At 41.9% G+C, this 25,748-nt stretch overlaps 1 protein-coding gene and 1 pseudogene across 1 annotated transcript in view; both read left to right on the forward strand.

Moving 5' to 3' along the window:
* The window catches only part of LOC145877130 (uncharacterized), a 167,746-nt gene that overhangs the window by 112,286 nt on the left and 29,712 nt on the right, over positions 1-25,748 (forward strand). The window lies entirely within an intron of this gene.
* Positions 14,458-17,664, forward strand: LOC145877112 (uncharacterized; annotated as a pseudogene).

Here is a 25,748-nt window from a genome sequence, read left to right on the forward strand (position 1 = left end):
GATAAATAGGACGTTTATTTCAAATCAAAATCACATTTTATTGGTCACATACACATGTTTAGCAGATGTTATTGCGGGTGTAGTGAAATGCTTGTGTTTCTAGCTCCGACAGTGCAGTAATATCTAACAAGTAATATCTAACAATTTCACAACATATACCCAATACACACACATCTAAGTATTTGAATCTAGGTTTCTCTGTAGACATGATCCATCCCACCAGAGGGTAGAGGGGCTCCTGTATCAGTGGTTTTGACCAGATAGACACCTGCAGATACACAGTATAGTGCCTCCCATGTACTCTCCTAAGATTGGACTTTTCTATACCACGTATCACATGACTGTGTACAAAACTGCCAATGGTAGAAAACTCTGCCAGCGGTTTACAATGCATTCGTTAAGTATTCAGACCCCTTCACTTTGGAGGAGAGAGCAGCTGTAACACAGTACCTGGTCTAGTTCATGACATTGAGGAGGAGAGCAGCTGTAACACAGTACCTGGTCTAGTTCATGACATTGAGGAGGAGAGAGCAGCTGTAACAGTACCTGGTCTAGTTCATGACATTGAGGAGGAGAGCAGCTGTAACACAGTACCTGGTCTAGTTCATGACATTGAGGAGGAGAGAGCAGCTGTAACAGTACCTGGTCTAGTTCATGGCATTGAGGAGGAGAGAGCAGCTGTAACACAGTACCTGGTCTAGTTCATGACATTGAGGAGGAGAGAGCAGCTGTAACACAGTACCTGGTCTAGTTCATGACATTGAGGAGGAGAGACCAGCTGTAACACAGTACCTGGTCTAGTTCATGACATTGAGGAGGAGAGACCAGCTGTAACAGTACCTGGTCTAGTTCATGACATTGAGGAGGAGAGCAGCTGTAACACAGTACCTGGTCTAGTTCATGACATTGAGGAGGAGAGAGCAGCTGTAACAGTACCTGGTCTAGTTCATGGCATTGAGGAGGAGAGAGCAGCTGTAACACAGTACCTGGTCTAGTTCATGGCATTGAGGAGGAGAGAGCAGCTGTAACACAGTACCTGGTCTAGTTCATGACATTGAGGAGGAGAGAGCAGCTGTAACAGTACCTGGTCTAGTTCATGGCATTGAGGAGGAGAGAGCAGCTGTAACACAGTACCTGGTCTAGTTCATGACATTGAGGAGGAGAGAGCAGCTGTAACACAGTACCTGGTCTAGTTCATGACATTGAGGAGGAGAGAGCAGCTGTAACAGTACCTGGTCTAGTTCATGACATTGAGGAGGAGAGAGCAGCTGTAACACAGTACCTGGTCTAGTTCATGACATTGAGGAGGAGAGAGCAGCTGTAACAGTACCTGGTCTAGTTCATGGCATTGAGGAGGAGAGAGCAGCTGTAACACAGTACCTGGTCTAGTTCATGGCATTGGGAAAGGGACAAGGGGGATACTAAGAGGGACCAAGAGTCTGTTGATTGGTCAGTCATTGGGTTCATTTGTTTCGCAATATGTTCAAATCAAATCAAGCTTTATTTATACAGCACATGTCAGACATGGATGCAACACAATGGCTTCACAGGAAAAAAATATGAAAATAATCAGAAATATTTAGTACACAAATATGAGGATAAAAAACAATAATAACAACTGAAAGACAATGCCATTGATTAAAATATCAACAATATGATGCAATATCCAACCCAAAATATAACTTGTTTTTTAGGAGGGGCTCTGAACGACACTATGGGGGTGTCCACTGGAAGTTGACTAGTAAAAGCAACTGGGACCTAAAAGACACCCACCATGAGACCCACTAAATCTGCCCAAGAAGAGGAAAACAAAAGAAAATCCCACACCAAACTTAAAGACAGGAAGTAAACCAAAAAGGTGGAGCAACTAAAGGTGTTGACTCTCCACATGTATCAAGACAACTGGAGCACTGGGCCAGACACTCTTAAATAGAACCTGGACCAGCTCAGGTGAAACACCTTCCCACTAACGAGATGGACAAGCCAGCACAGGTGTAACACATACTGACTAACGAGGTGACACCAATCAGTGCGTCCTACGTGCTAACGAGCTAGACGTGCTGACGGAGCTAGACGTGCTGACGGAGCTAGACGTGCTGACGGAGCTAGACGTGCTGACGGAGCTAGACGTGCTGACGGAGCTAGACTTGCTAGACGGGCTAAAAGGGCTATACATGCTAACGAGCTAGACGTGCTAACGAGCTAGACGGGCTAACGAGCTAGACGGGCTAACGAGCTAGACGGGCTAACGAGCTAAACGTGCTAACGGGCTATACGTGCTAACGAGCGAGAAGTGTCAACAATTAAAAACAAGAAAAACACATTTCTAAATAATACTATACAATCTAATTTAAAGAAAATCCTTTTTCTTACTATAGAATCCTAAAACTCACTAGCTTCTAGAATTCTCATCTTTCTAAATACCACTAGCTTCTAGAACTCTCATCCCCTTGGAACCCAAACAAAACTCATCTCCAATACGGAAAATCGTGCAGTCAAAATAAATTGTAATGCACTGACAAAACACAAATCTTTTTGACTGCCCACCCTTGAGACAATCAGAAACCAAGTTGTCCTTACCACGGACATGTCTGATTTCAAGAGGAAACTCCTGCAATATCCATAGTAACTTTCCACCTCACTGCGGAGCTTCTCTCTCTTTTCAGGGTTCACTAGATAGGCATGTTGTTGGAACGGGGCCCAGTCCCCAATGTCATGCTCTAGTACATTTGGGTTGGCACATCTGAGAATGAACCCTGATATTCTAAAAGCAGGGCAGCAATGTCAATATAAATTGTACCAAAAATTGTCAGTTGGTTTCATAAATAATTATGATTACTAAATCTTACATGAATATTAAACATGAAATATAAAAACCAAATGTACACTCCTTTGTTAAGAACCATCCCAAAATATAGACATGATGAGCCATCAATGAACTCGGGTAAAATGTGTGAGTAACTATGACTCTCTTAAGTAGGGAAGGGATTTTTTTCAAACATCCAAAAATACCTCAGGCAAGCTCCCATGACTTGGGACCATACTATGGTGGTCTGAGAGTGGGTATGAAGGTCTGTATACTCTCTAAAGTAATTTAACCTCTTAGGGCTAGGGGGCAGTATTGACACGGCTGGATAAAAAAACGTACCCGAATTAATCTGGTTACTACTCCTGCCCAGTAACTAGAATATGCATATACTTATTACATATGGATAGAAAACACCCTAAAGTTTCTAAAACTGTTTGAATGGTGTCTGTGAGTATAACAGAACTCATATGGCAGGCAAAAACCTGAGAAGATTTCATGCTGGAAGTGGCCTGTCTGACAAGGTGTCGTTCATCTTGCCTCTGTTTATTGAAGACTGAGGATCTCTGCTATAACGTGACACTTCCTACGGCTCCCATAGGCTCTCAGAAGGCGGCAAAAATCTGAAACGTGGCTTTATATATATAACATATGACTATTTCACAGCATTTTAAAGACAAGACTCTCCTTTATCTAACCACACTGTCCGATTTCAAAAAGGCTTTACAGCGAAAGCAAAACATTAGATTATGTCAGCAGAGTACCAAGCCAGAAATAATCAGACACCCATTTTTCAAGCTAGCATATAATGTCACAAAAACCCAGAAGACAGCTAAATGCAGCACTAACCTTTGATGATCTTCATCAGATGACACACCTAGGACATTATGTTATACAATACATGCATGTTTTGTTCAATCAAGTTCATATTTATATAAAAAAAACAGCTTTTTACATTAGCATGTGACGTTCAGAACTAGCATACCCCCCGCAAACTTCCGGGGAATTTGCTAACAATTTACTAAATTACTCACAATAAACGTTCACAAAAAGCATAACAATTATTTAAAGAATTATAGATACAGAACTCCTCTATGCACTCGATATGTCCGATTTTAAAATAGCTTTTTGGTGAAAGCACATTTTGCAATATTCTAAGTACATAGCCCAGGCATCACGGGCTAGCTATTTAGACACCCGGCAAGTTTAGCACTCACCAATATCAGATTTACTATTATAAAAGTTTGATTACCTTTTGTTGTCTTCGTCAGAATGCACTCCCAGGACTGCTACTTCAATAACAAATGTTGGTTTGGTCCAAAATAATCCATCGTTATATCCGAATAGCGGCATTTTGTTCGTGCGTCCCAGACACTATCCGAATGGTAAAGAAGGGTCGTGCGCATGGCGCAATTCGTGACAAAAAAAATCTAAATATTCCATTACCGGACTTCGAAGCATGTCAACCGCTGTTTAAAATCCATTTTTATGCCATTTTTCTCGTAAAAAAGAGATAATATTCCGACCGGGAATGTCTATTTAGCTAAACAGAGGAAAGAAAACAAAGCTTTCGGTCGACGCGGGCACGAGCCTGAGTCTCACAGTACTGTAACCAGCCACTACCCAAACGCGCTACTTATTTTCAGCCAGAGCCTGCAAAGCCACGATTCAGCTTTTTGCCGCCTTCTGAGAACCTATGGCAGCCGTAGGAAGTGTCACGGGACAGCTAAGATCCTCACTCTTCAATAAACAGAGACAAGAAGAACGACACCTTGTCAGACAGGCCACTTCCTGCATGAAATCTTCTCAGGTTTTTGCCTGCCATGTGAGTTCTGTTATACTCACAGACACCATTCAAACAGTTTTAGAAACTTTAGGGTGTTTTCTATCCAAAGACAATAATTATATGCATATTCTAGTTACTGGACAGGAGTAGTAACCAGATTAAATCGGGTACGTTTTTTATCCAGCCGTGAAAATACTGCCCCCTAGCCATAACAGGTTAATTCTACCAGAAAGACAGCCATCCTAGAAGCACCTAAACCACTCAATAAGAAACAAATGATGAGTTTTCTTGGAATGATTAACTATTGCCGTGCGTGGATACCCCATTTTGCATTACATACAGGGAAGCTTAGTGAGTTGATTAATGGTAAAGCTATGGCAGCAAAAGATAAGATCAAGTGGACAGATGAGGCTGAAAATCAGTTTGTAAACATTAAAAAGTTATCAACATCTAGCTCAGTACTGGCGTTTCCCAGATATGATCGCCCCTTTACCCAGACAGTAGACTGTAGGGAGGGGTTCATGACATCAGTACTGACCCAGAGACACAGGGGAAAAAAATAGGCCTATTGCTTACTATTCCTCCCGATTAGATGAAGTAGCCCAAGCCATGCCACTATGTTTGCAGTCTGTGGTGGCAGCAGCTCAGGCAGTTGAGGACTCGGCATCTGTTGTGCTCTATCATGATTTGACTTTAAAAGTTCCTCATGCCGTATCCATACTGTTGTTAGAGCATAAGATGGCTTACATGTCACCAGCTAGACATTTGTCTCGTATGATAATTCTTTTGAACATGCCTAATTTGACAATAGGATGTTGTACTACTCTGAACCCCTCAACATTAGTTCCTATTAAAACAGATGGCAGCCCACATGATTGTGTAACAGAAACTGAGAAAGTTGTCCTACCAAGACCCGATTTAACTTATCTAGCTTTACCTGATGGGGAACTGACTATGTTTGTAGATGGATCATCAAGAAAGAACCATGATGGCACTAATGCGACAGGATATGCTATAGTTACAGACACAGAGGTCTTGGAAGCAGAGCCGTTACCGAGAAACTATTCAGCACAATAGGCAGAAATAGTAGCACTTACCCGTGCGTGTCAGTTAGGGACAGGAAAACGTATTACTATTTACAAAGACAGTGCCTATGCATTTAACACAGTACACATATTTGCAGCCCAATGGAGAAACAGGGGAATGGTAACCACTTCTTGGAAACCTATTACACATGCTCAGTTGATTTTGAATCTATTAGATGCTGTATTTTGCCAGAAAAGTTAGCTATTTGTATATGTGAGGCCCACATTAGAGGGACAGATAGTGTCAGTAACAACAACAGAAAAGCAGATGCGGAAACGAAAAAGGCCGGTCTTAACCTCTTGGGGCTAGGTGGGACGTTAGCGTGCCACCCGTGGTGCACTCCATCAACAGCAGGTGCATTTCAAGAGCGGCAAATTTGAATCCAAATAAATGTCAAAATTCAAATTTTTCAAAAATACAACTATGTTACACCATTTGAAAGATAAACATCTCCTTAATCTAACCACGTTTTACGATTTCAAAAAGGTTTTACGGCGAAAGCATAAATTTAGAGTATGTTAGGACAGTACATTTACAAGAGTTGTGTGTAATGTTTTGTCAAGTCAAAGACAGGGTCACCAAAACCATAAAACCAGCTAAAATGATGCACTAACCTTTTACAATCTCCATCAGATGACACTCCTAGGACATTATGTTAGACAATGCATGCATTTTTAGTTCTATCAAGTTCATATTTATATCCAAAAACAGCGTTTTACTATGGCATTGATGTTGAGGAAATCGTTTCCCTCCAATAACCGGCAGTCAAGTCAGCGTCAGAAATTAAATAATTAAAATTAGAAAACATTGGTAAAATATTATATTGTCATTTAAAGAATTATAGATTTACATCTCTTGAACGCAATCAACTTGCCAGATTTAAAAATAACCTTACTGGGAAATCACACTTTGCAATAATCTGAGCACTGCGCCCAGAAAAATACGCGTTGCGATACAGACTAGACGTCATGTTGGGGAGATCTAAAATCGAAAATACTATGTAAATAATCCATTACCTTTGATTCTCTTCATCAGATGTCACTTCCAGGTATCACAGGTCTATAACGAATGTAGTTTTGTTCAAAAAAGCTCATCATTTATGTCCAAAAATCTCCGTCTCGTTAGCACATGATGTAAGCCAGCCGGACTTCTCGTCATGAACGAGGGGAAAAAATATATTTCCGTTCGTTCAAACATGTCAAACGTTGTATAGCATAAATCATTAGGGCCTTTTTTAACCAGAACATGAATAATATTCAAGGTGGACGAATGCATACTCTTTTATAACGTATTGGAACGAGGGTACCCAAGATGAACTCGCGCGCAAGGTGTCTAATGGGCCATCATCGTTCCATGGCTCTTGTTCGGTCAGATCTCCCTCCAGAAGACTCAAAACACTTTGTAAAGGCTGGTGACATCTAGTGGAAGCAATAGGAAGTGCCAAAATATTCCTAAACCCCTGTGTTTTTCAATGGGATAGGTTTAAAGTCAATACAACACATCAGGTATCCACTTCCTGTCAGAAAATGTCTCAGGGTTTTGCCTGCCAAATGAGTTCTGTTATACTCACAGACACCATTCAAACAGTTTTGGAAACTTTAGAGTGTTTTCTATCCATATATAATAAGTATATGCATATTCTAGTTACTGGGTAGGATTAGTAACCAGATTAAATCGGGTACATTTTTTTTATCCAGACGTGCAAATGCTGCCCCCTAGACCCAACAGGTTAAACCGCAGCCGTCCACACAGCAGTTCTTAAAAGAGGAAGTAAACATAGACAAAGCTATATTAAAATTGTCAGTCTAGAGCACCAGTGAAAGGGATTTCGAAATGGGAGAAGTTAGGAGCAATTTATATAAGGACGGTATTTGGTATCATGATAAGTTACCAATACTACCTAAGTCATTGTTTAGATATGCGGCAAGATTGACACATGGGCAGAGCCATGTGTCAACAGGGGATAGTAGAGCAGGTGGTAGAGCAGGTTAGAAAACACTTTGTGGCCTATTGGATAACGAACTACTTAAAAAAATAAAAAAATATAATAGACAAGTATATTAAATGGGAAGAACCGTTCCCAACTTACTGGGAGAATACGATTAGGGTAGTTGGTTTACTAGGATCTATCTCTTTAAATAATGGATTACATTTTAGCTGATCAGGTAAACCATATAGAATGCCAGAGTTAGGGAGGCCAGAACAGGTAGACATAGAAGTTGAAGATACACTAACAGAACACATGGTTAACCAAACCCGTATGTCCGAGACTTTGTGTCCAACAGGTGAATTACAGGAGAAGATGATTCACTCAATCCAACCAGGAGACTGGGTGTGGATCCAGTCCCTGAGGAGAAAAGAACTGGAAGCAGCCACGGTGGGAGGGCCCATACCAAGTGTTCCTGGTAATAGCCTTCGTGGTGAGAATAGCTGAAAGAGCTACCTGGGTTCATATCACACATTGCGGGAGGGTAAGACACATTGAAACTGTCGAACAATCACAGAGTTAGGAGAAGAACCGAATACCAATAAGGTTCAGGGGTTACCTCTCTAACAAAGATTCCCTAACCCGCCCGATCCTCACTGTGTGCGTTCATAGAAGTGAAAGTGTGGGTTGGCCTCTAGCCAGTGATATATTCTCCGGGAGGGGGTGGGGCTTTACAGGGGTACTGGTCAGTCTGAGCTGTCTGATTTTGGGAGCCATATTCCTAATACACCATGAACCACTCGAGAAGTCAGAAAGTTGTAACTTGACCCATAGTGTAGAAGATGAGGAGTTTTTATGGCCTAGGTACAAAAGGTCACTCGATCTGGATAAAAAGGAAGTGAGAGTAGAGTTAGGGAAGGATGTCTCAATACATAGTCTCCCCTTCTGTGTAGATCCCGGTGTAACTCATGGAATCAGGTCATAGCTCACACAGAGAGAGAAGGCTATGTCAATCCACACACCCAATATAGAAACAGATGGAGTATAGTGAAGGCCAGGGTTTTTGACTGCAATCCAGAGCAAGGGAAGTATTGCTTGAAGATAGGAATGACCATTAAAAGCATAAAGAAAGAGGATTTAGGATTATGGTATGTTGGCCTTGACCAGACCATTGTCGACACTGCGGTACCATTCCGAGTAATAGAGGTTAGGACAGGAGATAGTTCTACCGCCAGCCAGAATACCAGTTGTTCCCCTGATAAAATGGACATTACCCGTGTAGTCATCCAGAGCCAAGGACCGGTGAGGATAATTCAGATGAAAGATCTTAAGGAAGTGATTGAGGTGGAGACTTGGTTTGGGGATTCCAACCTATGGCTGGAATGGATTCAGTATACAGCTAGATCAGTAGCTAAAGAAGAAGGTTATGCCTGCGCAACAGCCAAACTTCAGTTGACAACCATCCCCTTTCTACCCGATGGAATTAATTTACCAAGGGGAATGGCCTGTATGGTAAAGCTGTTCATGAAGGCAAGGAAGCCAGACAGTTGCACTGATCTGCATTATCTGTATCCTATGTGCCCATTAGATCCAGACTTCCCCCTTTCACAGTCGCAGGAGGAGACTATTATTGTGTGGCTCGACACAACACACACGGATGGAACGTTGGGGAAGTAAGAACATGCAATAGGACAGAGAATGTTACAACTGACGAGACAATGAGGGACCTGACTGGGTGGTTGAGTTCCGAGGACTTTAGTAAGATAAAAAGGCCGAGAGCGGATGTCTGGTGGTTGTGTGGAGGTATGAAGCTGTGGCCAAACCTGCCTGCAAATTGGACTGGTTTTTGTGCATTGGTACAGTTAGGCATGCCCTTCACCCTTATACAACACAAAGACCTAGTGCCAGGTGAAAGAGAGGGGAGGAGTGCTCCGTCAGGGTCCTTTGATGATAGAATTTACATTGATAGCATTGGGGTTCCAAGGGGGGTGCCTGATGAGTTTAAAGCTAGGAATCAGATATGGGCTGGATTGGAATCAAGTCTTTTTTGGCGGTCGACTCTCAATAAAAATGTGGATTGGATAAATTACATTTATTATAACCAACAGCGTTTCATCAACTATACCAGAGAGGCAATTCAAGGGTTAGCTGAACAGACAGCTGCGACCACTTTGATGGTATTGCAGAATAGAATAGCTTTGGATATGTATTTTGGCTGAAAAGGGTGGTGTGTGTGTGATGTTCGGATCTGAATGCTGTACTTTCATCCCTGAGAACACATCCAGATGGATCAATGACCAAGGCCCTGGCCGGTCTAAACAATTTAGCTCAGGAGTTAGCAGAAAATTCTGGGGTGGACATGGCACTCACGGGATGGTTTGATAGTACGTTAGGAAAATGGAAAAAGGTTGTAATCACGGTGTTGTGGGCTGCTTTTACCTGTATGACTGTGTTGATATTATGTGGTTGTTGTTTGGTCCCTTGTGCGAGAGGTCTCATTTCCAGGGTTCTGGAGAGATCGATGACGGAACAGATGGTGAGATATGGACCGATTCCAAGTTCAGACCAGTGGGATGACAAATACCTACCGCCGAGCCTGGTGGAGGAGTCATTCAATTATGAGGAGCCCATGTTAGACGAGACCATCTTTAATGTTTAGGAAGACTGTTTCTCTAAATGAAGGTCATAGCAAAAATCCTAATCTGAAGAGTTATGACTGGACATAGGCTTAGAACAGTCATTGATAATTATGTAATGAAAATACATGTATTCGTTTTCTTTGATCTAGTTTGATTTTGTGTGACATTTCCGAATCCAGTAAAAATAGATGTGTTATAGTGTATGTGAAATATTTTGCCAATAGGGTGGATTGTAATGGAAATAATATGAAATAATCCTCTGTTTTCAATAAAGAGGGTGTAGAAGGCCAAGAAATGGTCAGAGAGGGCACTTCCTGTACACAATCTTCTCAGGTTTTGGCCTGCCATATGAGTTCTGTTATACTCACAGACACCATTCAAACAGTTTTAGAAACTTTAGGGTGTTTTCTATCCAAATCAAACAATTATATGCATATTCTAGTTTCTGGGCAGTAGTAATAACCAGATTAAATCGGGTATGTTTTTTATCCGGATGTGAAAATACTGCCCCCTACCCTAGAGAGGTTAAGAACTGCTGTGTCGACGGCTGCATTTTAAATCAAATCAAATCAAATGTATTTATATAGCCCTTCGTACATCAGCTGATATCTCAAAGTGCTGTACAGAAACCCAGCCTAAAACCCCAAACAGCAAGCAATGCATGTGAAAGAAGCACGGTGGCTAGGAAAAACTCCCTAGGAAAAACTCCCAAGAAAGTCAAAAACCTAGGAAGAAACCTAGAGAGGAACCAGGATATGAGGGGTGGCCAGTCCTCTTCTGGCTGTGCCGTGTGGATATTATAACAGAACATGGTCAAGATGTTAAAATGTTCATAAATGACCCGCATGGTCAAATAATAATAAAATAATAATAATCATAGTAGTTGTCGAGGGTGCAACAAGCACGTCCGGTGAACAGGTCAGGGTTCCATAGCCGCAGGCAGAACAGTTGAAACTGGAGCAGCAGCACGGCCAGGTGGACTGGGGACAGCAAGGAGTCATCATGCCAGGTGGTCCTGAGGCATGGTCCTAGGGCTCAGGTCCTCCGAGAGAAAGAAAGAAAGAAAGAAAGAAAGAAAGAAAGAAAGAAAGAAAGAAAGAAAGAAAGAAAGAAAGAAAGAAAGAAAGAAAGAAAGAAAGAAAGAAAGAAAGAGAGAATTAGAGAGAGCATATTTAAATTCACACAGGACACCGGATAAGACAAGAGAAATACTCCAGATGTAACAGACTGACCCTAGCCCCCCGACACATAAACTACTGCAGCATAAATACTGGAGGCTGAGACAGGAGTGATCAGAAGACACTGTGGCCCCATCCGATGATACCCCCGGACAGGGCCAAACAGGCAGGATATAACCCCACCCACTTTGCCAAAGCACAGCCCCCACACCACTAGAGGGATGGTTCCAACCACCAACTTACCGTCCTAAGACAAGGCCGAGTATGGCCCACAAAGATCTACGCCATGGCACAACCCAAGGGGGGGCGCCAACCCAGACAGGAAGACCACGTCAGTGACTCAACCCACTCAAGTGACGCACCCCTCCCATGGACGGCATGGAAGAACACCAGTAAGCCAGTGACTCATCCCCTGTAATAGGATTAGAGGCAGAGAATCCCAGTGGAGAGAGGGGAACCGGCAAGGCAGAGACAGCAAGGGCAGTTCGTTGCTCCAGCCTTTCCGTTCACCTTCACACTCCTGGGCCAGACTATACTTAATCATAGGACCTACTGAAGAGATAAGTCTTCAGTAAAGACTTTAAGGTTGAGACCGAGTCTGCGTCTCTCACATGGGTAGGCAGACCATTCCATAAAAATGGAGCTCTATAGGAGAAAGCCCTACCTCCAGCCGTTTGCTTAGAAATTCTAGGGACAATTAGGAGGCCTGCGTCTTGTGACCGTAGCGTACGTGTAGTTATGTACGGCAGGACCAAATTGGAAAGATAGGTAGGAGCAAGCCCATGTAATGCTTTGTAGGTTAGCAGTGAAATTTAACATTATGTTTTCGAATGACATCCCCAAGAGGTAAAATATATAGTGAAAACAATAGTGGTCCTAAAACGGAACCTTGAGGAACACCGAAATTTACAATTGATTTGTCAGAGGACAAACCATTCACAGAGACAAACTGATATCTTTCCGACAGATAAGATCTAAACCAGGCCAGAACTTGTCCATGTAGACCAATTTGGGTTTCCAATCTCTCCAAAAGAATGGGGTGATCGATGGTATCAAAAGCGGCACTAAGATCTAGGAGCACGAGGACAGATGCAGAGCCTCGGTCTGACGTCATTAAAAGGTCATTTACCACCTTCACAAGTGCAGTCTCAGTGCTATGATGGGGTCTAAAACCAGACTGAAGCGTTTCGTATACATTGTTTGTCTTCAGGAAGGCAGTGAGTTGCTGCGCTACAGCTTTTTCTAAAATATTTCAGAGGAATGGAAGATTCGATATAGGCCAATAGTTTTTTATAATTTCTGGATCAAGATTCGGCTTATTCAAGAGAGGCTTTATTGCTGCCACTTTTAGTGAGCTGTGTCAATCTTGCCGCATATCTAAACAATGACTTAGGTAGTATTGGTAACTTATCATGATACCAAATACCGTCCTTATATAAATTGCTCCTAACTTCTCCCATTTCGAAATCCCTTTCACTTGTGCTCTAGACTGACAATTTTAATATAGCTTTGTCTATGTTTACTTCCTCTTTTAAGAACTGCTGTGTCGACGGCTGCGGTTTAAGACCTGCCTTTTTCGTTTCCGCATCTGCTTTTCTGTTGTTGTTACTGACACTATCTGTCCCTCTAATGTGGGCCTCACATTTACAAATAGCTAACTTTTCTGGCAAAAGTACAGCATCTAATAGATTCAAAATCAACTGAGCGTGTGTAATAGGTTTCCCAGAAGTGGTTACCATTCCCCTGTTTCTCCATTGGGCTGCAAATATGTGTACTGTGTTAAATGCATAGGCACTGTCTGTGTAAATAGTAATAAGTTTTCCTGTCCCTAACTGACACGCACTGGTAAGTGCTACTATTTCTGCTTATTGTTCTGAATAGTTTCTCGGTAACGGCTCTGCTTCCAAGACCTCTGTGTCTGTAACTATAGCATATCCTGTCGCATTAGTGCCATCATTGTTCTTTCTTGATGATCCATCTACAAACATAGTCAGTTCCCCATCAGGTAAAGCTAGATAAGTCAAATCGGGTCTTGGTAAGACAACTTTCTCAGTTTCTGTTACACAATCATGTGGGCTGCCATCTGTTGCAATAGGAACTAATGTTGAGGTGTTCAGAGTAGTACAACATCCTATTGTCAAATTAGGCATGTTCAAAAGAATTATCATATGAGACAAATGTCTAGCTGGTGACATGTAAGCCATCTTATGTTCTAACAACAGTATGGATACGGCATGAGGAGCTTTTAAAGTCAAATCATGATAGAGCACAACAGATGCCGAGTCCTCAACTGCCTGAGCTGCTGCCACCACAGACTGCAAACATAGTGGCATGGCTTGGGCTACTTCATCTAATCGGGAGGAATAGTAAGCAATAGGCCTATTTTTTTCCCCCGTGTCTCTGGGTCAGTACTGATGTCATGAACCCCTCCCTACAGTCTACTTTCTGGGTAAAGGGGCGATCATATCTGGGAAACGCCAGTACTGAGCTAGATGTTAATAACTTTTTAATGTTTAAAAACTGATTTTCAGCCTCATCTGTCCACTTGATCTTATCTTTTGCTGCCATAGCTTTACTATATATCAACTCACTAAGCTTCCCTGTATGTAATGCAAAATGGGGTATCCACGCACGGCAATAGTTAATCATTCCAAGAAAACTCATCATTTGTTTCTTATTGAGTGGTTTAGGTGCTTCTACGATGGCTGTCTTTCTGGTAGAATTAAGTGTTCTCCCTTCTTGAGTTATAGTGTGCCCCAAATAGATAACTTCCTCCTGCCAGAGTTGCAACTTCCTCTTGCTGACTTTATGACCTTGTTCTGCTAAGAATACTAACAGTCTGCCTTACAGCCCTCCTGAGAAGGATTCGTAAAATATCATTTTCATAAATCAAAATTTAGCTTCCTTCGGGGCTCAAATTTTCCTAAATTACTAATATTTACTTTTAATAAAATCTATCATTTGACTTCAGGACTACTTACACTAAAATAACTCCTTTAATTAACCCCACATCAATGGGTCCTTGGGACCCTAACATGGAGGGTACCGCTTTTAACTCTTCTTCCTGTTCCTAAGTTAAAAACAAATCATCCTGACATTAACCTGCTATGGCTAGGGGGCAGTATTTTCACGGCTGGATAAAAAACGTACCCGATTTAATCTGGTTACCACTCCTACCCAGTAACTAGAATATGCATATACTTATTACATATGGATAGAAAACACCCTAAAGTTTCTAAAACTGTTTGAATGCTGTCTGTGAGTATAACAGAACTCATTTGGCAGGCAAAAAACTGAGAAGGTTTCATGCAGGAAGTGGCCTGTCTGACAAGGTGTCGTTCTTCTTGTCTCTGTTTATTGAAGAGTGAGGATCTTAGCTGTCCCGTGACATTTCCTACGGCTGCCATAGGGTCTCAGAAGGTGGTAAAAAGCTGAATCGTGGCTTTGCAGTCTCTGGCTGAAACAAAGTAGCGCGTTTGGGTAGTGGCTGGTTACAGTACTGTGAGACTCAGGCTCGTGCCCGCGTCGACCGAAAGCTTTGTTTACTTTCCTCTGTTTAGCTAAATGGACATTCCCGGTCGGAATATTATCGCTTTTTTACGAGAAAAATGGCATAAAAATTGATTTTTACCTGTTGGGGCTAGGGGGCAGTATTTGCACGGCTGGATAAAAAAATGTACCCGATTTAATCTGGTTACTAATCCTACCCAGTAACTAGAATATGCATATACTTATTATATATGGATAGAAAACCCTCTAAAGTTTCTAAAACTGTTTGAATGGTGTCTGTGAGTATAACAGAACTCATTTGGCAGGCAAAACCCTGAGACATTTTCTGACAGGAAGTGGATACCTGATGTGTTGTATTACCTTTAAACCTATGCCATTGAAAAACACAGGGGCTGAGGAATATTTTGGCACTTCCTATTGCTTCCACTAGATGTCACCAGCCTTTACAAAGTGTTTTGAGTCTTCTGGAGGGAGATCTGACCGAACAAGAGCCATGGAACGATGATGGCCCATTAGACACCTGGCGCGCGAGTTCATGTTGGGTACCCTCATTCCAATACGTTATAAAAGAGAATGCATTCGTCCACCTTGAATATTATTCATGTTCTGGTTAAAAAAGGCCCTAATGATTTATGCTATACAATGTTTGACATGTTTGAACGAACGTAAATATATTTTTTCCCCTCGATCATGAAGTGAAGTCCGGCGGGCTTAGATCATGTGCTAACAAGACGGAGATTTTTGGACATAAATGATGAGCTTTTTTGAACAAAACTACATTCGTTATGGACCTGTGATACCTGGAAGTGACATCTGATGAAGAGAATCAAAGGTAATGGATTATTTACATAGTATTTTCGATTTTAGATCTCCCCAACATGACGGCCAGTCTGTATCGCAACGCGTATTTTTCTGGGCGCAGTGCTCAGATTATTGCAAAGTGTGATTTCCCAGTAAGGTTATTTTTAAATCTGGCAAGTTGATTGCGTTCAAGAGATGTAAATCTATAATTCTTTAAATGACAATATAATATTTTACCAATGTTTTCTAATTTTAATTATTTAATTTGTGGTGTTGACTTGACTGCCGGTTATTGGAGGGAAACGATTTCCTCAACATCAATGCCATAGTAAAACGCTGTTTTTGGATATAAATATGAACTTGATAGAACTAAAAATGCATGCATTGTCTAACATAATGTCCTAGGAGTGTCATCTGATGGAGATTGTAAAAGGTTAGTGCATCATTTTAGCTGGTTTTATGGTTTTGGTGACCCTGTCTTTGAATTGACAAAACATTACACACAGCTATTGTCAATGTACTCTCCTAACATAATCTAATTTTATGCTTTCGCCGTAAAGCCTTTTTGTAAATCGGACGACGTGGTTAGATTAAGGAGATGTTTATCTTTCAAAGGGTGTAAGATAGTTGTAAGTTTGAGAAATTTGAATTATGACATTTAATTGTTTTCAAATTTGGCGCTCTTGATATTTCACCTGTTGTTGATAGGGTGTACCAGGGGTGGGACGCTTGCCCTAGTGCCGCAATTTTAGCAAACACAGAAAGGGGCCTATATTGGAGACCAAAAGTCGTCTGGCACACTGCTTAGAGGTTCAACAACATGAATAACTTATTTCTAGCCTACAATCATCAATGTCACTACGAATGTGAAAACAAGACAAAATATGACTATTCTTGCTCATTTTAAGGCAAATATCAAATAATTTTAACATTCATTACAGACGTCAATTGTTGTCCAACATCATGGCTCCGCTGTTGGCATCACCTTTTACAGTGGATTACCGCTGTTGTGGGCCTTTAATCATCTGTCTGACTTTGTTGTTCACACAGGAGAGATATGGCACTATCGTGGATCCTCTGGGGAGCCTCAACAACCTCTTGATGCTGAAGAGGCAGAGAAGAGTCTCTCCACATTAGAACACCTCAATAAACACCTGCAGAGACCCACAGGGAAGAAAACTCACTGCTGCTCTGACTGTGGGAAGAGATTCACCTCCCCATCAGGCATTAAAATTCATCAGAGAACACACACAGGAGAGAAACCTTATAGCTGTACTCAATGTGGGAAGAGTTTTGGTCTATCTGGAAATATGACTGCACACCAGAGAACACACACAGGAGAGAAACCTTATAGCTGTGATGAATGTGGGAAGAGTTATGTTAAATCTAGCACTCTGACTCTACACCAGAGAACACACACAGGAGAGAAACCTTATAGCTGTGGTCAATGTGGGAAGAGTTTTGTTCAATCTGGCGAACTGAAGATACACCAGAGAACACACACAGGAGAGAAATCGTATAGCTGTGATCAATGTCGGAAGTGTTTTACTACATCTAGATGTCTGACTTTACACCAGAGAACACACACAGGAGAGAAACTTTATAGCTGTGGTCAATGTGGGAAGAGTTTTACTACATCTGGCACTCTGACTCGACACCAGAGAACACACACAGGAGAGAAACTTTAACTGTGGTCAATGTGGGAAGAGTTTTACTACATCTAGATATCTGACTATACACCAGCGGAGACACACAGGAGAGAAACCTTATAGCTGTGATATATGTGGGAAGAGATACTCTGATAAAAGATCTCTGATCAAACATCAGAAAATACATACAGGAAGGAATTGTTTCATGATGTCAATGAAATGAAATCTCACAATGTGGAATGTTTTAACATTGTAGTAGGAGTATTTTAATGATGTCACAATGTAGAACCCTAAATGTTTGTCCCCTGTTCTATTGATTTCAACATGATATGGATATTAGCCTCAGGGGGGAAATCCAGGCTCTGAAATGGAAGAGTTACTATTTATGAGATTTAACAAAAAGTGACTAACACAAAAAGAGTTGTTACACTTACCATGTTGGTGACCCACTTGAATCAAAACGCAACACTTCAAAATGTAGTGAGCTGTTTTCTACAAATTGTCCTCTAACCAGGGATGTACACATTATTCCCAGATTCCGTGTGGTTTTTGAGCTGTTCGTTTTAACAGGACGTGTAAACTCATCTTCCTCCTTTCGCACAATTGTTGCCAGCAGCATACCACCCTGCATCCCACTGCTGGCTTGCTTCTGAAGCTAAGCAGGGTTGGTCCTGGTCAGTCCCTGGATGGGAGACCATATGCTGCTGGAAGTGGTGTTGGAGGGCCAGTCGGAGGCACTCTTTCCTCTGGTCTAAACAATATCCCAATGCCCCAGGGCAGTGACTGCCCAGTGTAGGGTGCCGTCTTTCGGATGGGATGTTAAACGGGTGTCCTGACTCTCTGAGGTCATTAAAGATCCCATTGCACTTATTGTAAGAGTAGGGGTGTTAACCCCGGTGTCCTGGCTAAATTCCCAATCTGGCCCTCATACCATCACGGCCACCTAATCATCCCCAGCTTACAATTGGCTCATTCATCCCCCTCCTCTCCCCTGTAACTATTCCCCAGGTTGTTGCTGTAAATGAGAATGTGTTCTCAGTCAACTTAACTGGTAAAACAATGGTAAAAAGAAAAAAAAATCCACATGACATCGATGAGTTATGACAAATAGGTGTTGTGTTCCTTTGTTTAGGGACCCCTAAATTTAAATGCATCACTCCAAAATGTAGCTGACTGTCTTCTGCAGGTTGTCCTCTAACCAGTGAGGTAAAATATATCTCCATTTCCATGTGTTTTTTGTTTTGTTGTGTTAGTTTCAAGAGCAGGTTCAACCTGATTTCCCCCCAAATGGATATAAGATTTGTGTTTTGCGTTTAGCTAGTGCGTTGCTATGGATCTTTATTTATTTTGACTGCATGTTTTTCCGTATTGGAGATGAGTTTTGTTTGGGCTTGTTCCAAGGAGACGAGAGTTCTAGAAGCTAGTGGGATTTAGAAAGAGGATAGTTCTAGAAGCTAGTGGGATTTAGGAAGAGGAGAGTTCTAGAATCTAGTGAGTTTTAGGAAGACGAGAGTTCTAGAAGCTAGTGGGATTTAGAAAGAGGAGAGTTCTAGAAGCTAGTGAGTTTTAGGAAGACGAGAGTTCTAGAAGCTAGTGGGATTTAGAAAGAGGAGAGTTCTAGAAGCTAGTGAGTTTTAGGAAGACGAGAGTTCTAGAAGCTAGTGGGATTTAGAAAGAGGAGAGTTCTAGAAGCTAGTGAGTTTTAGGAAGACGAGTGTTCTAGAAGCTAGTGAGTTTTAGGAAGACGAGTGTTCTAGAAGCTAGTGGGTTTTAGGAAGAGGAGAGTTCTAGAATCTAGTGAGTTTTAGGAAGACGAGAGTTCTAGAAGCTAGTGGGATTTAGGATTCTATAGAAAGAAAAAGGAGAAACAAATAATCCTATTGTATATTATTATTTAGAAATACGTGGTTTTTTCTTGTTTTTAATTGTTGACATCCAGTAGACACCATGTTTCTATTGGTGAAGGTGAAGCATTGTAGTTGATTATAATGTGAAATGGAAGTTGTTTTCTGTTGGTGGTGAGCAAACTTTTCCAACAAAAATATAGGATATATTTGTTGTCTTAAGGTGTTACAGGCTTTGGTTTTTCCATTTATGTTTTGAAGTTGGACTTTAGCACGTCTAGCTCGTTAGCCCGTCTAGCTCGTTAGCCCGTCTAGCTCGTTAGCCCGTCTAGCTCGTTAGCCCGTCTAGCTCGTTAGCACGTAGGACGCACTGATTGGTGTCACCTCGTTAGTCAGTATGTGTTACACCTGTGCTGGCTTGTCCATCTCGTTAGTGGGAAGGTGTTTCACCTGAGCTGGTCCAGGTTCTATTTAAGAGTGTCTGGCCCAGTGCTCCAGTTGTCTTGATACATGTGGAGAGTCAACACCTTTAGTTGTTCCACCTTTTTTGTCTTTAAGTTCGATGTGGATATGTCTTTTGTTTTCCTCTTCTTGGGCAGATTTAGTGGGTCTCATGGTGGGTGTCTTTTAGGTCCCAGTTGTTGTTACTAGTCAACTTCCAGTGGACACCCCCATAGTGTCTTTCAGAGCCCCTCCTAAAAAACAAGCTTATATTTTGGGTTGGATGTTGCATCCAATTAATATTTTAATCAATGGATTTTCCTTAGAATGCTAATTCGTCTTTCAGTTGTTAATCTTATGTTTGTTGTGGTAAATATTTCTGTTTATTTTCATTGTTTTATTATTTTTTCCTGTGAAGCATCCATGTCTGAAATGTGCTGTATAAATAAAGCTTGATTTGAACATATTGCAAAAGAAATGAACCCAATGACTGACAATCAACAGACTCTTGCTAAACCAATGAACAAATATGTGCAAAAGCAACACATCTTTATCCATCTTAGTATGAAAAACAGTATAAAGTCAGTACATCTCCCACTATGTCAAAATAGTGCTGGTATGTACGTTTAGTATCACTTTTCAACCAACCCAGTGCATTTGTTGAAGATAAATGTTTAATTCAACAATATGTCAAAGGATTCAACTACTGCAAACTGAAACAAACAAATGGATCAAACAGATCAATCCCACTTTTCCAGCCTGCTGAAGGCGTGGTGGAGTGGTAAACACCACCCCCGGCTCTACCAGGGGCTTGAGGTGGTCTCCCACAGCTCTGATTATGTCATGTTCTGTGGCCTTGTCGTTCCATTTATTGACTGACCCTGCAACACAGAAACACATTTAGTCATATTATATAAAACACTCAAAGTAATGGATATGGAGCATCTATGGCCTCAGTTACACCTGGCACCTAAATGTGACTTCTGTCATCTGATCACTCCAAGCTGCATTAGGTTCAGATCTACCAGGATGAGCCTTTGACATAGTCTGGATGCAGTCAGGCCACTGAATATGCATCAGCAATGTAAAGAGATGGGGTGCATGAGGGGAAAAGTACATTTGACACAAATGACCTTCATAATATCAAAGAACAAATGTGTGTGCCTGAGGGGAAATTAACTTCATACAGCCAAGAGGGGTGAGAAATTACACCAATATCAGTGGACAATTTGCACTAATGTAAATAAACATAGATGGAACATATCACCTTTTGCTGATGTGATGAACCGCTAAGGGGACATAAATATTTACCATCTAAACCATGTGTGACCTCTCACCTCTCTGGTTGTAGAAGTGGTCTTCCTAACCAGTCCCTCAACAGCTCTCTGACTGAGCTCCACCCTCACTGGGTCTTCAGAGGAGAGGAAGGCTGAGGAGGGATGGAAGGATGAATGGATCAGTCAGTCAATAAAGTGTAGAGCTGCTGTCTATGCTGTCTGACAAATTCACTATTTTAGTAGTTCATTAAAGTAAATAAGGCTTTATGACTGCTGAATACCAACTATCAATCACTTAGATCATGTATTTTCAGGTAGAGCTACATCCTTGGGACGTCCCTAGCCCGTTGAAGTTGACATTTAAAATGGTTAAGGTTAGGGGTTAAGGTTAGGGTTTAGGGTAGGGATGTCCCAAGGATCCCAGATAGCATTGACCATTGTGCATTCTTCTGTCTCTTTTACATAGCAGGTGATGGGTTCTGACTTCTGAACTTGAAAATATTAAATATCCTTATTATGTGAAATTGAATGAAACAATAATGTATGTTGATGCTAATATGATGTACAATATTCCATGATGTTTCTATATGATAACAATAGAGTAATATATTTAATATGATGTACAATATTCCATGATGTTTCTATATGATAACAATACAGTAATATATTTAATATGATGTACAATATTCCATGATGTTTCTATATGATAACAATAGAGTAATATATTTAATATGATGTACAATATTCCATCATGTTTCTATATGATAACAATAGAGTAATATATTTAATATGATGTACAATATTCCATGATGTTTCTATATGATAACAATACAGTAATATATTTAATATGATGTACAATATTCCATGATGTTTCTATATGATAACAATAGAGTAATATATTTAATATGATGTACAATATTCCATGATGTTTCTATATGATAACAATAGAGTCATATATTTAATATGCCATATACTATTTTTTTAACCGTTTCACAAATTCATTTTAATTATCTTAATCATTATGATTCAACATCAGTTCACCGTCTCACCTCATACTGTATTGGAGCAGCAGCAGCTGACTGCCCAGTTCAACATCAGTTCACCGTCTCACCTCATACTGTATTGGAGCAGCTGACTGCCCAGTTCAACATCAGTTCACAGTCTCACCTCATACTGTATTGAAGCAGCAGCAGCTGACTGCCCAGTTCAACATCAGTTCACCGTCTCACCTCATACTGTATTGGAGCAGCAGCGGCTGACTGCCCAGTTCAACATCAGTTCACCGTCTCACCTCATACTGTATTGGAGCAGCAGCAGCTGACTGCCCAGTTCAACATCAGTTCACCGTCTCACCTCATACTGTACTGGAGCAGCAGCAGCTGACTGCCCGGTTCAACATCAGTTCACCGTCTCACCTCATACTGTATTGGAGCAGCAGCAGCTGACTGCCCGGTTCAACATCAGTTCACCGTCTCACCTCATACTGTATTGGAGCAGCAGCAGCTGACTGCCCGGTTCAACATCAGTTCACCGTCTCACCTCATACTGTATTGAAGCAGCAGCAGCTGACTGCCCGGTTCAACATCAGTTCACCGTCTCACCTCATACTGTATTGGAGCAGCAGCAGCTGACTTGATCGTTGATGCTAATCATCATGTTTGAATCTGAGAGTAAATAGAGCCGACTACAACTCTAAAAATGAAGGGTTCAACTGGAGTTGTTCTCAGATCCCCTAAGAACCGTAGGGTTCTTGGTCAATGAAAAACAGCCCCAAAAGGTTCTTCAAAGAACTTGTTAGAAGGTGGGTTCATCGAGGAACCTCCGTTGTTGCTGGACTTCTTCCGGGAACTTCGCAATTACAACTGAAAACGATGGTGACAAGTTTGGATGCGACAACAGTTAAAAAGGTTAAGTTGGGTTGATGTTTGGCTCTGAATATGTCTCGAAATAATGTATTATAATAATATAACATACTAATAATGAATAACGAAGACAATGATGGTTTTCTGTGAATATCTTCCATAACGTTACTATAGTTAATTAACGTAAATATTAGAAAGCCGGGTTTGACCGTCGGCGTTGTATGAGCTACAGTACAGTACCGTTAGCTAGCTAGCTAACGTTATGTCCTAACTAGGCACAACTAGGTTTGGATTATTTCCTCAACTATATTCTTTCCCATATATTGTATATCGTTTCCATAAAGACAACATGGCTTTACACTCATTAACGTAAGTTTCCAATCTACATGTACAACTAGCTTCGTTAACTAACTAACTAACTAACTAACTAAGGACGGTGACCTGTCCAGACGAGATGTTACAACGAACTGAATCGTCAATGGAGGTCTTCCTCTTTATATAGCCTGCTACAGCATGCAATACTATTAACTCACAAGGGGGCATAACGTTACATGGACAATACTATCCCATTTTGGACACGTTACATGGACAATACTATCCCATTTTGGAAACGTTACATGTACAATACTATCTCATTTTGGAAACGTTACATGGATAATACTATCCCATTTTGGAAACGTTACATGTACAATACTATCCCATTTTGGAAACGTTACATGTACAATACTATCCCATTTAGGAAACGTTACATGTACAATACTATCCCATTTTGGAAACGTTACATGTACAATACTATCCCATTTTGGAAACGTTACATAGACAATACTATCCCATTTTGGAAACGTTACATGTACAATACTATCCCATTTTGGAAACGTTACATGTCCGCCCCCTTGTGGAGGGAAATTAATATCTTAGATGGTAGCTCTAGATGGGATTCAAATGCATAATGGTATTAATACAGTGTCTAGACTACCTCTTTTGTATAAATGCCCTTCAGAATCCCAACACAGTATTGCCACGCAGCAAAATGTTGCATATAATATATAACACTTACTCTTGAGTTGCTGACTTGTTGCACCCTTGACAACTACTATGATTATTATTATTTGACCATGCTGGTCATTTATGAACATTTGAACATCTTGGCCATGTTCTGTTATAATCTCCACCCCGGCACAGCCAGAAGAGGACTGGCCACCCCTCATAGCCTGGTTCCTCTCTAGGTTTCTTTCTGGGTTTTGGCCTTTCTAGGGAGTTTTTCCTAGCCACCGTGCTTCTACAGCTGCATTGCTTGCTGTTTGGGGTTTTAGGCTGGGTTTCTGTACAGCACTTTGAGATATCAGCTGATGTAAGAAGGGCTATATAAATAAATTGTATTTGATACAGATCTCTGTGAGGAACTATAGATCTCTGAGAGGAACTATACATTTACATTTAAGTCATTTAGCAGATGCTCTTATCCAGAGCGACTTACAAATTGGTGCATTCACCTTATGATATCCAGTGGAACAACCACTTTACAATAGAGCATCTAAATCTTTTTAGGGGAGGGGGGGGGGGGGGGGTTAGAAGGATTACTTTATCCTATCCTAGGTATTCCTTAAAGAGGTGGGGTTTCAGGTGTCTCCGGAAGGTGGTGATTGACTCCGCTGTCCTGGCGTCGTGAGGGAGCTTGTTCCACCATTGGGGTGCCAGAGCAGCGAACAGTTTTGACTGGGCTGAGCGGGAACTGTGCTTCCGCAGAGGTAGGGGGCCAGCAGGCCAGAGGTGGATGAACGCAGTGCCCTCGTTAGGGTGTAGGGACTGATCAGAGCCTTAAGGTACGGAGGTGCCGTTCCCCTCACAGCTCCGTAGGCAAGCACCATGGTCTTGTAGTGGATGCGAGCTTCAACTGGAAGCCAGTGGAGTGAGCGGAGGAGCGGGGTGACGTGAGAGAACTTGGGGAGGTTGAACACCAGACGGGATGCGGAGTTCTGGATGAGTTGTAGGGGTTTAATGGCACAGGCAGGGAGCCCAGCCAACAGGGAGTTGCAGTAATCCAGACGGGAGATGACAAGTGCCTGGATTAGGACCTGCGCCGCTTCCTGTGTGAGGCAGGGTCGTACTCTGCGAATGTTGTAGAGCATGAACCTACAGGATCGGGTCACCGCCTTGATTTTAGCGAAGAACGACAGGGTGTTGTCCAGGGTCACGCCAAGGTTCTTAGCACTCTGGGAGGAGGACACAATGGAGGTGTTAACCGTGATGGCGAGATCATGGAACGGGCAGTCCTTCCCCGGGAGGAAAAGCAGCTCCGTCTTGCCGAGGTTCAGCTTGAGGTGGTGATCCGTCATCCACACTGATTTGTCTGCCAGACATGCAGAGATGCGATTCGCCACCTGGTTATCAGAAGGGGGAAAGGAGAAGATTAATTGTGTGTTGTCTGCATAGCAATGATAGGAGAGACTATGTGAGGATATGACAGAGCCAAGTGACTTGGTGTATAGCGAGAATAGGAGAGGGCCGAGAACTGAGCCCTGGGGGACACCAGTGGTGAGAGCACGTGGTGCGGAGACAGATTATCGCCACGCCACCTGGTAGGAGCGACCTGTCAGGTAGGACGCAATCCAAGAGTGGTCCGCGCCGGAGATGCCCAACTCGGAGAGGGTGGAGAGGAGGATCTGGTGGTTCACAGTATCAAAGGCAGCAGATAGGTCTAAAAGGATGAGAGCAGAGGAGAGAGAGTTAGCTTTAGCAGTGCGGAGAGCCTCCGTGACACAGAGAAGAGCAGTCTCAGTTGAATGACCAGACTTGAAACCTGACTGATTTGGATCAAGAAGGTCATTCTGAAAGAGATAGCAAGAGAGCTGGCCAAGGACGGCACGCTCAAGAGTTTTGGAGAGGAAAGAAAGAAGGGATACTGGTCTGTAGTTGTTGACATCGGAGGGATGGAGTGTAGG

Source organism: Salmo salar, unplaced genomic scaffold (genome assembly GCF_965601325.2).
Source record: "Salmo salar unplaced genomic scaffold, fSalSal1 ptg000687l, whole genome shotgun sequence".
Classification (NCBI taxonomy): domain Eukaryota; kingdom Metazoa; phylum Chordata; class Actinopteri; order Salmoniformes; family Salmonidae; genus Salmo; species Salmo salar.